Source organism: Ricinus communis, chromosome 1 (assembly GCF_019578655.1).
Source record: "Ricinus communis isolate WT05 ecotype wild-type chromosome 1, ASM1957865v1, whole genome shotgun sequence".
In the NCBI taxonomy this organism is placed as follows: Eukaryota; Viridiplantae; Streptophyta; class Magnoliopsida; order Malpighiales; family Euphorbiaceae; genus Ricinus; species Ricinus communis.
Window position 1 is genome coordinate 30,320,414 of NC_063256.1, and position 12,137 is coordinate 30,332,550.

The 12,137-nt window shown below is 37.3% G+C and overlaps 1 non-coding gene across 1 annotated transcript; it reads right to left on the reverse strand.

Moving 5' to 3' along the window:
• Positions 1–8,400: 8,400 nt before the first annotated feature.
• Positions 8,401–8,506, reverse strand: LOC112534832. The gene has a single exon (XR_003079083.1). It is a non-coding gene; the product is annotated as a small nucleolar RNA R71 (small nucleolar RNA).
• Between the last annotated feature and the right edge of the window lie 3,631 nt (positions 8,507–12,137).

A 12,137-nucleotide genomic window follows, 5' to 3' on the forward strand; every position in this document is an offset into this window, starting at 1 on the left:
CCATGCATTTTGGGTTATAGGTCTCATTGTATGTGCTTCCAAATTATGTTCTGTCCTAGGCCTAACTGTTTACATGGCCTGCTTCTGTTTTCCTGATCTAGTCCACCATTGTGGAGCTACATTTACCCTGCTCTAGAATCCTCGCCTAATTCTTTCTTGCTTGGCTTTAATTAATTTCTTTAATAATACGCTTGCTGGTTCACCTTGCATCTGATGGTGGTGATGCTTAGACGTGCTCACTTCATGACATCATTATGTAGTTTCATGTTTGTTTTGGACAGTAATTTAAGAACCCTATGCCTCACTTTGGATATTATTGATGTTGTATTTTTTACATGCAATCATGTACATGCAGCTTTAATTTAAGATTGTTTTAAAATTTTTATCAAATCAAAACATATCTATAGACAGAACACATCATTTAATGCTCTCCTAGCTTCTACAAGACCTATACCTCCCACCTCTCAATTTGTTCCCCTTACTTTTTCCTTCACAAATAAGCTTGCAGCAGACCACCTGCCTGAGCAACTTCCTCTATAAATGCTTTGTTGGTTTCATTTACTGCTATCCTGCAACCCTCTTCCTTGTTCTCGATAAGGTTTCTCCCTTATCATTTATAAGGTTGATGTTTCTGCATGAAAATAAATGCTTGCTTTTAAAAGTATTATGTTTCACTCTTCCTATTAATGGCAGTTTTAGAGATTCTACACTTGGCTATTATTGTTGCCATGCACGAACATTTTTATATTTGTGTGTAACCTTCAATATTTCTTTTTGGGTTGCATGGAATTGGTGAGTGCTTTCAATTTGTAGCATCCCATTGGCCTCTTTCAAACTCGCAAAGAAAACTATTATTTTTCTGTGTATTTATTTTCACTGCATCAAACAAATGTGCTTCTTATTTAAGTGAAATCTGTTTGCTTCTTCCATGTTAGCTTTTATTACAGTTTCTATGTTAGTCATTTATTATTGCAACTTGTTGAGATTTTGAGTTGTTAGGGTTGTTAGGATATGATAAGTATTTATCTTTTAAATTTAGGATATGATAAGTATTTATCTTTTAAATTTAAAGTCTAGCTATTAAGAGTTTGTTATTTAGTTTCTATCAAAGTCTTACATATAAGTATAAATATAAGGCTGATGTATCTCTTTTTGATATCAGAATACAATAATGAAAACCTAATTCTTAGGTTATTTCTTTCAAGTTGGTATCAGAGCCTACCAAAAAAAAAAAAAGGCTTTGAAATATTTAAAACAACATGAGTGGTAGAGATGGTGAACCATCTGGATCGAAACCTATTATCATCCAATCTGAAGGAGCATTCAATGTAGGAATTACGCTTACAGAATCAAATTATGATGTATGGTCTCAACTAATGGAAATGCATATTGCTGAAAGAGAAAAGCTTTCCTATATTCGGGGAAAAACAAAACCACCGAATCGGAGGATGGGTATGAAAAGTGGTATGTTTGAAAACCAAAAGGTGAAAAGATGGCTGCTAATGTCTATGAGTCCAGAGATTATGAAGCGATACTTACGCTTATCCACTGCCCATGAAATCTGGATTGCTTTATCAAAAGCTTTCTATGATGGCAGTGATGAGTTGCAGCTTTTCGCCTTAAACCAGAAAGCATTTGCAGCCAAACAGAATAGAAGATCTCTCTCTGAATATTATGGAGAACTAACTGCTATTTTTCAGGAATTGGATCACAGAGACAAAATGGTCATGAAGGATCCTGATGATGTGGTTGCGTACAAAAAATCTATTGAACGACTACCGGTGCATATATTTTTAACTGGACTGGATGATCACTTTGAGCAGGTTCGCGGAGAAATCCTACGTCAGGAGTCTACTTCAGGCTTAGAAGAAAGCTATGCCCTGATTCGACGAGAGGAGAACTGTCGTGTAACATTAAAAGAAGACTATGGAGACTCCGATGCTGCTGCTATGGTGATTCGCAACAAGTTAAAGACATCTATTGGTATTAGAAAGTCCACACAAAAATGTACTCATTGTAATAAGTCAGGCCACATCAAAGATTGTTGCTTTGAGCTTGTAGGCTATCCAGATTGGTGGGATCAGAATCGAGGATCACAAAGAAGAAAAGCTAAGAATTCCTTGATTTCACACAAAACCAAAACAAGTGAGGACAATGTTGAATCAACTTCAACATTAGTAGCAACCACAAGCAAGGAAGGTAAGGTGTTTAATATTTCTACATCTGTTTGTGATAATACATGGATAATTGATTCTGGTGCTTCAAATCATATGACCTTTGATTCTGGACAGGTTAAGAAACTTAGACCATCCTTACAAAAATCTGTTTTGATAGCAAATGGTAATGAGGTTCCAATTATTGGAGAGGAATCTATTACTGCCACCAATTCTTTAAATTTAGACTCAGTTTTAATTGTTCCATCGTTAAATTACAGCCTTTTATCTGTTTCCCAAATAACATCAGCTTTGTCTTGTATTGTTATTTTTTGGCCCAATTTCTGTTGTTTTAAGGATATCCAAACGAAGCAGATGATTGGCTGTGGTATTAGGCGAGGGAATTTGTACTACTTGGACATGCAATCGAATACTTCTTCCAAGTTGCATCATGCGTTTGCAATGGATGGTCCAAAAAAGGAAAAAAATGAAGCAGAAATCTGGTTACAACATAGACGACTAGGGCATGCTTCTTTTGGCTACCTAAAAAAGTTATTTCCTGGTTTGTTTAACAACATTGATATTTCTATTTTTCGTTGTGATGTTTGTGAACTTGCCAAGAGTCATCGAAGCTCTTTTTCATCAAGTTTTAATAGAGGTCATTTACCTTTTATGATTGTTCATTCTGATGTTTGGGGTCCATTTAAAATTTCAACTTTGGGGGGATCTCGTTGGTTTGTTACTTTTATCGATGATTGCATAAGGATGACTTGGGTGTGCTTAATGAAATCTAAGAGTGATGTGAGTGCATTATTTCAGAAATTTCATACACATGTTAAGACTCAATATAATGCACATATTCAAGTGCTTCGCAGCGATAATGGTGGTGAATACCATAACTCTGAATTGAAGCATTATTTGGAAGAAAATGGAATTGTCAATCAAAGTACATGTGTTTATACACCCCAACAAAATGGGGTAGCTGAAAGGAAGAATAGGCATTTACTAGAAGTTGTTCGTGCCTCATTGCTTCATGCAAAAATGCCATTATCATATTGGGGAGAAGCTCTTACTTCTGCTTCATATTTAATTAACCGAAGTCCTTCACGGACTCTTGATTTTCAGACACCTTTTCAGGTTCTTAATGATACTACAATTGCTCCATCAACATCAAACTTACCTCCTTGTGTCTTCGGCTGTGTAGTATTTGTACATATTCATAAACATCACCGCCATAAGCTTGCTCCTCGAGCAATAAGATGTGTGTTTCTTGGATATGCAACAAATAAAAAGGGGTACAGGTGTTATCATCCTCCAACTCGACGTATGTTCATATCCATAGATGTAGTCTTTCATGAAGATGTGATGTATTTTGAGTCTGAATTTCCGGAGGAGAGACATGAAGAAATTCAGACATTAGATTATCAATTTCAAGAGGAGTATGAAGTGGTTGATAATGGTGTTGGTGATCACTCAAAAAATCATAGGATACGTATTGAGCAAGAAGATCTAACTCCATCGATTGAAGAAGAGTCCTCAAGTGAAGAAGACCCTGAATCCCAAGCTGAAATACCACGCCAATCACCTGCTGAAGATATTCCTATTCTTGAACCCGATCCACCGAGAAAACGATTACCAGAACGATCCACCAGAGGTATTCCTAAACTTAGTTATGAGCCTGAAATTTCTAGTAAAGTTAAATACCCAATGAGTCATTATGTGTCGAATCATAACCTGTCAGAATCAAATAAGTCAACACAAATCAATTATCTCATCAGATCTATTCCTAACAGTGTGCAGGAAGCTTTATCTGATCCAAAATGGAAAGCTGCAATGAACGATGAAATGAAAGCCTTGCAAAAGAATGAAACATGGGAGCTTGTTGATTGTCTAGCAGGAAAGAAACCAGTAGGGTGTCTTTGGGTCTACACCATAAAGTATAAAGTAGATGGCACAATCGAGCGATTCAAAGCAAGATTGGTAGCAAAAGGATACACTCAAATCTATGGGATTGATTACACTGAAACCTTCTCTCCTGTAGCTAAAATCAGTACTGTGAGAGTGTTATTATACTTGGCTGCAAATTTGGGTTGGTCATTACAGCAGTTTGATGTTAAGAATGCTTTTTTACATGGTGAATTATCCGAAGAAATCTATATGGAGCTTCCACCTGGATGTATGTCAACAATGCAGAATAAGAAAGTTTGCAAGTTGAAGAAATCGTTGTATGGACTGAAACAATCTCCACGGGCATGGTTTGGGAGATTTTCAAAGTCTATGAAAGCTTTTGGATATCATTAGAGTAATGGAGACCATACCTTATTCATAAAGAAGGCAAATGGGAAGATCACAGCTCTCATTATCTATGTGGATGACATGGTAGTTACAGGAAATGATCAAGAAGAGAGGAAGGCATTACAAGAATACTTGTCCAAAGAGTTTGAAATGAAAGACCTGGGTTGCTTGAAATATTTTCTTGGGATTGAAGTTTCAAGATCAAAGAAAGGAATTTTTCTGTCCCAAAGGAAGTATGCATTGGATTTATTGCATGAAATCGGAATGTCGACATGTCAACCAGTTGACACACCAGTTGAGGAAGGCCTGAAGTTGTGCATTGAGGTAGACCAAGTATCCGTTGATAAAGGAAAATATCAGAGACTTGTAGGAAGATTAATGTATTTATCTCACACAAGACCTGATCTTGCGTATGCTTTGAGTATTGTTAGCCAATTCATGCATAATCCTGGAGAAAGACATATGAATGCTGTCATAAGAATCTTACGGTATTTGAAGTCTGCACCTGGAAAAGGAATTTTGTTCACTCAACATATGGATTGGCAAAACATAGAGGTTTACACTGATGCTTTGATTAAGTTTGGATCAATCGATGATAGACGATCAACTGCAGGATATTTTTCATTTGTGGGTGGAAATCTTGTGACATGGAGAAGCAAGAAGCAAAATGTTGTTGCCCGGTCTAGTGCAGAGGCCGAGTTCAGAGGAATGGTTGTTGGTGTGTGTGAAGCCTTATGGTTAAAACAAATTTTGGAAGATTTAGGTTACGCACTGAGGCAGCCAGTTAGATTGTATTGTGACAATAAAGCAGCACGTGATATAGCTTATAATCCAGTACAGCATGATCGGACAAAGCATGTAGAGGTTGACAAATTTTTTATCAAAGAGAAGTTGGATGAGAATATCATAGAATTGCCTAAAGTATGTTCTGAAGATCAGTTGGCTGATATCCTTACCAAAGCAGTCTCGAGTCACATGTTCTTTAAGTGTCTAGGCAAGTTAAGCATGTATGATATTTATGCACCAACTTGAGGAGGAGTGTTGAGATTTTGAGTTGTTAGGGTTGTTAGGATATGATAAGTATTTATCTTTTAAATTTAGGATATGATAAGTATTTATCTTTTAAATTTAAAGTCTAGCTATTAAGAGTTTGTTATTTAGTTTCTATCAAAGTCTTACATATAAGTATAAATATAAGGCTGATGTATCTCTTTTTGATATCAGAATACAATAATGAAAACCTAATTCTTAGGTTATTTATTGCAACTTATCTGAAATTTTTTCTTCCTATTGGCTTGAATATTATATTTTGTTACACAACAACCCTAAAACAAAAGGCTTTGGAAATTGTTATATTTCTACATGTTGTACATGTTTTTAAAAAAATGCTTTACTTTCATGTTTATTTCGTTTTATCAACTTTTGTTGCTTACTGTTTTGCTGGCTTGATTTCCTGTGTTCTTCCTACTCTTTGTAATCTTTTGGTTACTTTAAAGGATACGACAATTCTATCTTATCAATTTACTTGCTCCTTCATTTTAAGTGTTTCAATGCATTTATTTCTGTTTGCCTTGTTTAGTACCTTTAACATTAATGTGTTGCGATGCTTAGTGATTTCTTACATGTTTATGTGATCTGGCAACTGTTAAGCTATATATAGTGGTTTTCTAGCTACTAATGTTTGTTGGTGGATTCCTTCGCAATACATGCTATGGTGATTGATATGCACAATTTTACACATGTTTGCTTGTATATTATTGTGCATTTTCTTAGCATTTATTGTGTTTTTATTCCAAGATCACCCGTTTTTTGTGTCCTTTCATATTTCATGAGGATATTTCATGAAATTTTATAGTTCCACCATCGGTGCTTGAGGAATTTTATATCAATTTCAAGCGAAAATGGAAGAAATCGGAAGCATTTGACCTTGGGTTGACTTTTGGGAAGCCAACATAGCCCGTGTTGGAGCCCGTCAGAAATTTCAGACCGAGTAGCTTAAGCACTTTGAAGCAGCATGTTTAGAGCACGACCTGTGTTGGCACACAGGCAAGAACATGCCCTTGTAACAGTCCAAAACCCAGCACGGGCCAGAACACGACCTTGCTCGATTCAGTTCACTCTATCATTTAGAGACCAACACGGCCCGGACATGGTCCGTGTTGAGGGACACGGGCTGAGAACATGCCCATATTTTTGCAATGTATAAAAGGAACGAGCCAAAAAGAGAAAATAGAGTTTCGGATCGGCGATTTTGACTCTTCATCTTCCTTTATAATTTTGCTAGACGTGTTTCAGGCATTTCAGAGCGACTTTCAGGAGACTGATTCCACCTTGGAATGTCAAATTCATGATTCTGGGATTTGGATTGAAGATTGAAGAGGAGTTTTGGAGCAAATCAAGAGGCAATTTTGGATATTAATTGCAGTGTAGATCAAGACTTTGAGCTGTTCATCCAATTCTAGAAAAATGGTGTATATGTTTCAATTTCTTTATTCTTTCATTGTAATTCCTATTTGTTTTAGACATGAACATGTGTAGCTAGATTGGTTGAACCCATTAGGTTCCTTGCTATGTTGGCTTTGTATTGAATCGTTAAGATTATTTGAGTTTTCTTTTTTGTATTCTTTTTACAATTAATAATATAAATCTAGTTTTCGTTACATTGATTGCATTGATTACTATTCATAGAATTCTTTTAGTAATTGAGAAATTCTAATTGAGTTTGGAAATTTAATTGCAAGAACAGGTTAATTTTCACTTAGAGGTAAGATTAATTAATTTGCTGGATTAAGAATTAACAAAGCTTAATAGATGTGGATTAAAGCTTAAGGCTAACTTAATAATCAATCGTTAGGAAGAGATTTCAACTTTAGGTTCTTAGGTCTAGGAATTCGGTTGTCTCGAGAGGGAAACCGAATTCAGTTTAGAATCCGTCCACGGGTAGTGTAATCAGATTTAACAATATGTTATCCTTTGTTTGATTGCCAACTAGTCTAGGTCCTCTTTGGATTTGCTTTCTTGTCTTGACTATTCTCTTTGTTCATTCATTCTCACAATACGTTTAGAATTTAGTTTTTAGTCATTAGTAAATTTAGAAACCTCCGTTATTAATTTTAGGCTAGATAACAAGGAACAAAGTAGTAATCCTAGGATTTCACTTTCCCGAGGGATATGATATTTTTAATACTTGCTGTTGTGCTATGCTACATTGATAGGTTCACTGCCTCAGTTGTAGTTTCATAAGCATCGCATCAAGTTTTTGGCATCGTTGCCGGGGACTGTTTGAAAACTAGAGCAAAATTTGCTATTTGTTACTTTAGCCATTTTTCTTTTCTATTTTTCTTGTCATTTCTTTTATTCATTTACTCTTTCATTTATTTGTTTGGGTTGTTGCTGCCTTGTTCATTTCAGATAGTTTATGACCAGGAGTTCTAATCCTGCACTAGTAGACCCTCTACCCGAACTAGAGCGATACCTCGAAGGCTGAGGAAGCGATTAGACGTGGGGGAGGAGCAGGAGCAGATAGAGATTCTTGTCCATACACCAGTAAATATGGGAGACATCAACAACATCACTGAAGCCAATAGGATGATGTATGAGTTTACTAGATCTTTCCTGGAGAGGACACACACCAGTATATTGAGGCCACTTGTTGCAGCGAATAATTTTGAAATTAAGCCAAATGTCAATCAAATAGTGCAGTAGAGTATACAGTTTTTGGGCTTGCCTAGTGAAGATCCTAAGGCTTACATTGTGAACTTCTTGGAGATTTGTGATACCTTCAAGATAAATGGAACTACCGATGATGCCATTCGGCTTAGGCTGTTTCCATTTTCCTTGAGGGATAGAGCAAAGAGATGGCTACAGTCTTTACCAGCCAACACCATCACCACCTGGAGTTCTTTAGCTGAAAAATTTCTTTATAAGTATTTTCCTCTTGCTAAGACTGCAAAGATGCATAACGATATTTCTTCTTTTATGCAGTTTGATGATGAGAGCATGTATGATGCGTGGGAGAGGTACAAGGACTTGGTGAGATGTTGCCCACACCACGGTCTGCCATTATTGATGCAGGTGCAGACTTTTTACAGTGGCTTGAACTCAGCCACAAGGCAGATGGTAGATGCAGCTGCAGGTGGGGCCATCAATAGTAAGACGCCAGGGTAGGCCCAGAACTTAATTAAGGAGATGGCCATGAACACATATCAGTAGCAGTCTTCTAGGAGTAGGCTAGGACGGCAAGGAGCGGTGAACTAGGTAGATTCTGCATCAGCCTTGGCAGCTCAGGTGGAACTTTTGACCAAGAAGATCGACCAGCTTTAGATGCCAGTCCTTGTAGCATAACTTGACTGCGAGTTTTGTGGTGGCCCGCACTACAGTGCAAACTGTAATGTGGGAGGTATGTTTGCTTCTTCTTCATCTTCTTCTGCTGACCATGAACAGGTTGATTATATGGAAAATGCACCCAGGCAGCAGAATAATTGGTATAGCAACACATACAACCTAGGGTGGAGAAACCATCCCAACTTCGGGTGGCGAAATAACAACACCCAAGGTCCATTAGGATTTCAGCGGTTGCACCACAAGCAACCCCAACAACAGACTTTTCTCCCTCAACTACCTCAAAACCAGGAAAAGACGCCTAATTTAGAGGAGTTGATGATGAAATTCATGTCCACTTCAGAGAACAGGTTTCAGCAGACGGACACAACTCTTAGAAATTAGCAGGCCTCCATACAGAATTTGGCGAATCAGATAGGCCAGATTTCTAAAATGCTGGCTGAGAGAAAACCAGGGACACTTCCTATTACCACAGAGTCAAACCCGAGGGAGCACATCAAGGCCATAACCTTGAGATCAAGTAGGCAGTTAGCTAGTTCTTTACCTATGGCTGATGATGATGTTATTGTGTAAGATAAGCCAGCCAGAAGGAGCCAGAGCTTGAGGTGACAGAGCCTATAAGAACTGAGGACAAGAAGAAGAGTCCTGTGAGAGAATACTAGCCTCCAATTCCATATCCTGCCAGGTTGAAGCAGGAAAAGGTTGATCAACAGTTTGGTAAGTTTTTGGATTTATTTAAGCAGTTGAAGATTAACCTACCTTTTATTGAGGCTATATCGTAGATGCCCAAGTATGCGAGGTTCTTGAAGAAAATTCTAAGCAACAAGAGGAAGCTGGAGAACCTGAGACTTGTGACACTAAATGAGGAGTGCTCAACCATTCTTGAAAACAAGCTTCCAGTAAAGAGGCGTGATCCAGGGAGTTCCACTGTTTCCTGTAGTATTGGTGATTTGCATATTAATGATGCTTTAGCTGATTTAGGAGCTATCATCAATTTAATGCTTAGTAGTTTGTTTGAGAAATTAGGTTTGAGTGAGCCTAAACCTATTAGGATGAGCATACAGTTAGCAGATAGGACTATGAAATATCCTAGGGGAATAGTTGAATATGTACTTGTTAAGGTAGAAAAGTTTATATTTCCTGTTGATTTTGTTGTTATTGGATATGGAGGGTGACAGTAGCGTGCATTTAGTTCTAGATAGGCCTTTCCTTGCAACATCTAGGGCTATTATAGATGTGTGTGATGGGAAGTTACAACTTAGAGTAGGTGATGAGACTATTACCTTTGACCTTAGCACTTTTATGAGACATTCACTTGACCATGATGATACTGTATATTCTGTGGATGTTTCGGATGACATTGTGGAGTCTCAATTACAGGAGATATTACTTGATGATCCTTTACACTTAGCATTACAAGCTGAAGATGAGGATGAGTTATCCAATAAGGATATATTGAAACAACTTGCTTGTTTGCTGGCTAATGAGCCTAGTAGGTCCAAAAGAGGTCAAAGGATGAAAAAGGAAAGAATTGGAGCATAATTGGACGTCAAAGCTGCCGAAACGAGCTAAGTACGAGCATGAGGAAGCTGAACATGGCCGTGTTGATTTCAACACTGGCCGTGTTCTCAACTGCATCCTAAACATGGGCCGTGTTACCAACACGGGGACAAACACGGACGTGTTGGACATCAAAAGAAGAAGTAGATTTCAGGGAGCACGACCACAGAGAGTAACACGGCCAGGAACACCATCCCGTGTTGAGAACACGGCCAGGGACACGGCCGTGTTGGAGGCGACAAGGGGTATTAATTAAAAGAACGAAAAGAAGAGAGCAAGAGGAGGCTAGGGTTAGAACGTCCCAAACCCTAATTTTTCTTTCTCTAAGGGTTTTCTGAGCTGAAACAAAGGGAAAAGGAGACTTGGATCAAGGTTTCAATCAGATTTTCTTGAAGGATCGAAGATTGGACAAGGTTCGTTGATTGATTTTCAAATCGAGCAAGAGGAACAAGAATCGATTCAAATGGAGCAAAAAAGATTTGGGGCTGTTTACTCTCATCTAAGGGAGTAATCGGGTTTTCTCTACCTTTTTACTTATTGTTGTAATTGAATTCTTGTTTATTTTGAGAATGAACATGATTAGCTAGATTGATTTAATCCATTGGGATTTCTTTACTATGTTGGCTTGATATTATATTGTTGGATTGTTCGAGTTGGTTTTGTATTCTTCTTATTTTCAGTACGAATAAGATTATGCATTATTCATGAGACGTTGTGAATTGTGATGTTTAGATTGCTTTATAAGATTGAGAAATCCGTTTGGCAATTGAAATTTTGAATAACAAGAACTGGTTAATAATCGCTTAGAGATAAGGATAATTAACTAGCCGGATTAAGAATTAACAAAGCTTAATAGAGGCGGATTAAAGCTTAATGCTAATTTAAGAATCAATCGTTAGGAAGAGATTCCAACTTTAGGTTATTAGGTTTAGGAATTCGGTTATCTCGAGAGAGAAACCGAATTCGGTTAAATTAAATCACGGGTAGCATAATTAGACTCACCGATCCTTTATCTTTTGTTTGATTGCCAACTAGTTTAGATTCCCTTTGGGTTTGTCTTCTTGTCTTGATTATTTCACTTATCAATTACTCCTGCATCTCCCTTAGGACTTAGCTTGTAGTTAATAGTTAGTTTAGAATTAATTCATCATCCATTTTAGGTTAATATAACAAAGAACAAAGGAGTAACTCGGGCTTTCGCTTTCCGAGGAATACGACCTTGATACTCGCCATTAGTGCTAGGATCGCATCGATGGGTATACCGCCTTAGATTGTAGCTAACACGAGTAGCACCCATCAAGTTTTGGCGCTGTCGGGAATTGTTTGAAAACTAGAGTGAAATTTGCTATTTGTTAATTTAGCCATTTTTTTTCTTTCTTATTATTTTATGATTTTTATTTTTATTTGTTTATTTATTTTATTTTATTTGTACATATTTATTTAACTTAAGTTTATGATTCAGATAGTGAATGATAAGGAGGTTCAATGCTAAACTCAAACTCTTTGTGTGACGCATTGGAAAATGGGATTAGGAACCAAGAGAGTGCTAAAAATTGGGATACCCGTGCATCTTTAGAAGCTCGAGTGGAATCGTTTTGCAGGGCTACCGATCAAATCTCCACTCCTATCCTTTCATCTCAAGTTTTTTATGAATTTTGTTGTGGTTTACATTTGAGTAATGATTGTCCATTGTGCAGTGATTTTACTCCTTATTCTTATAACTATGAACAGGTGAATTATACGGGAAATTGGCCAAGTGACTCGTATGGAAGCACCTATAATCAAGAG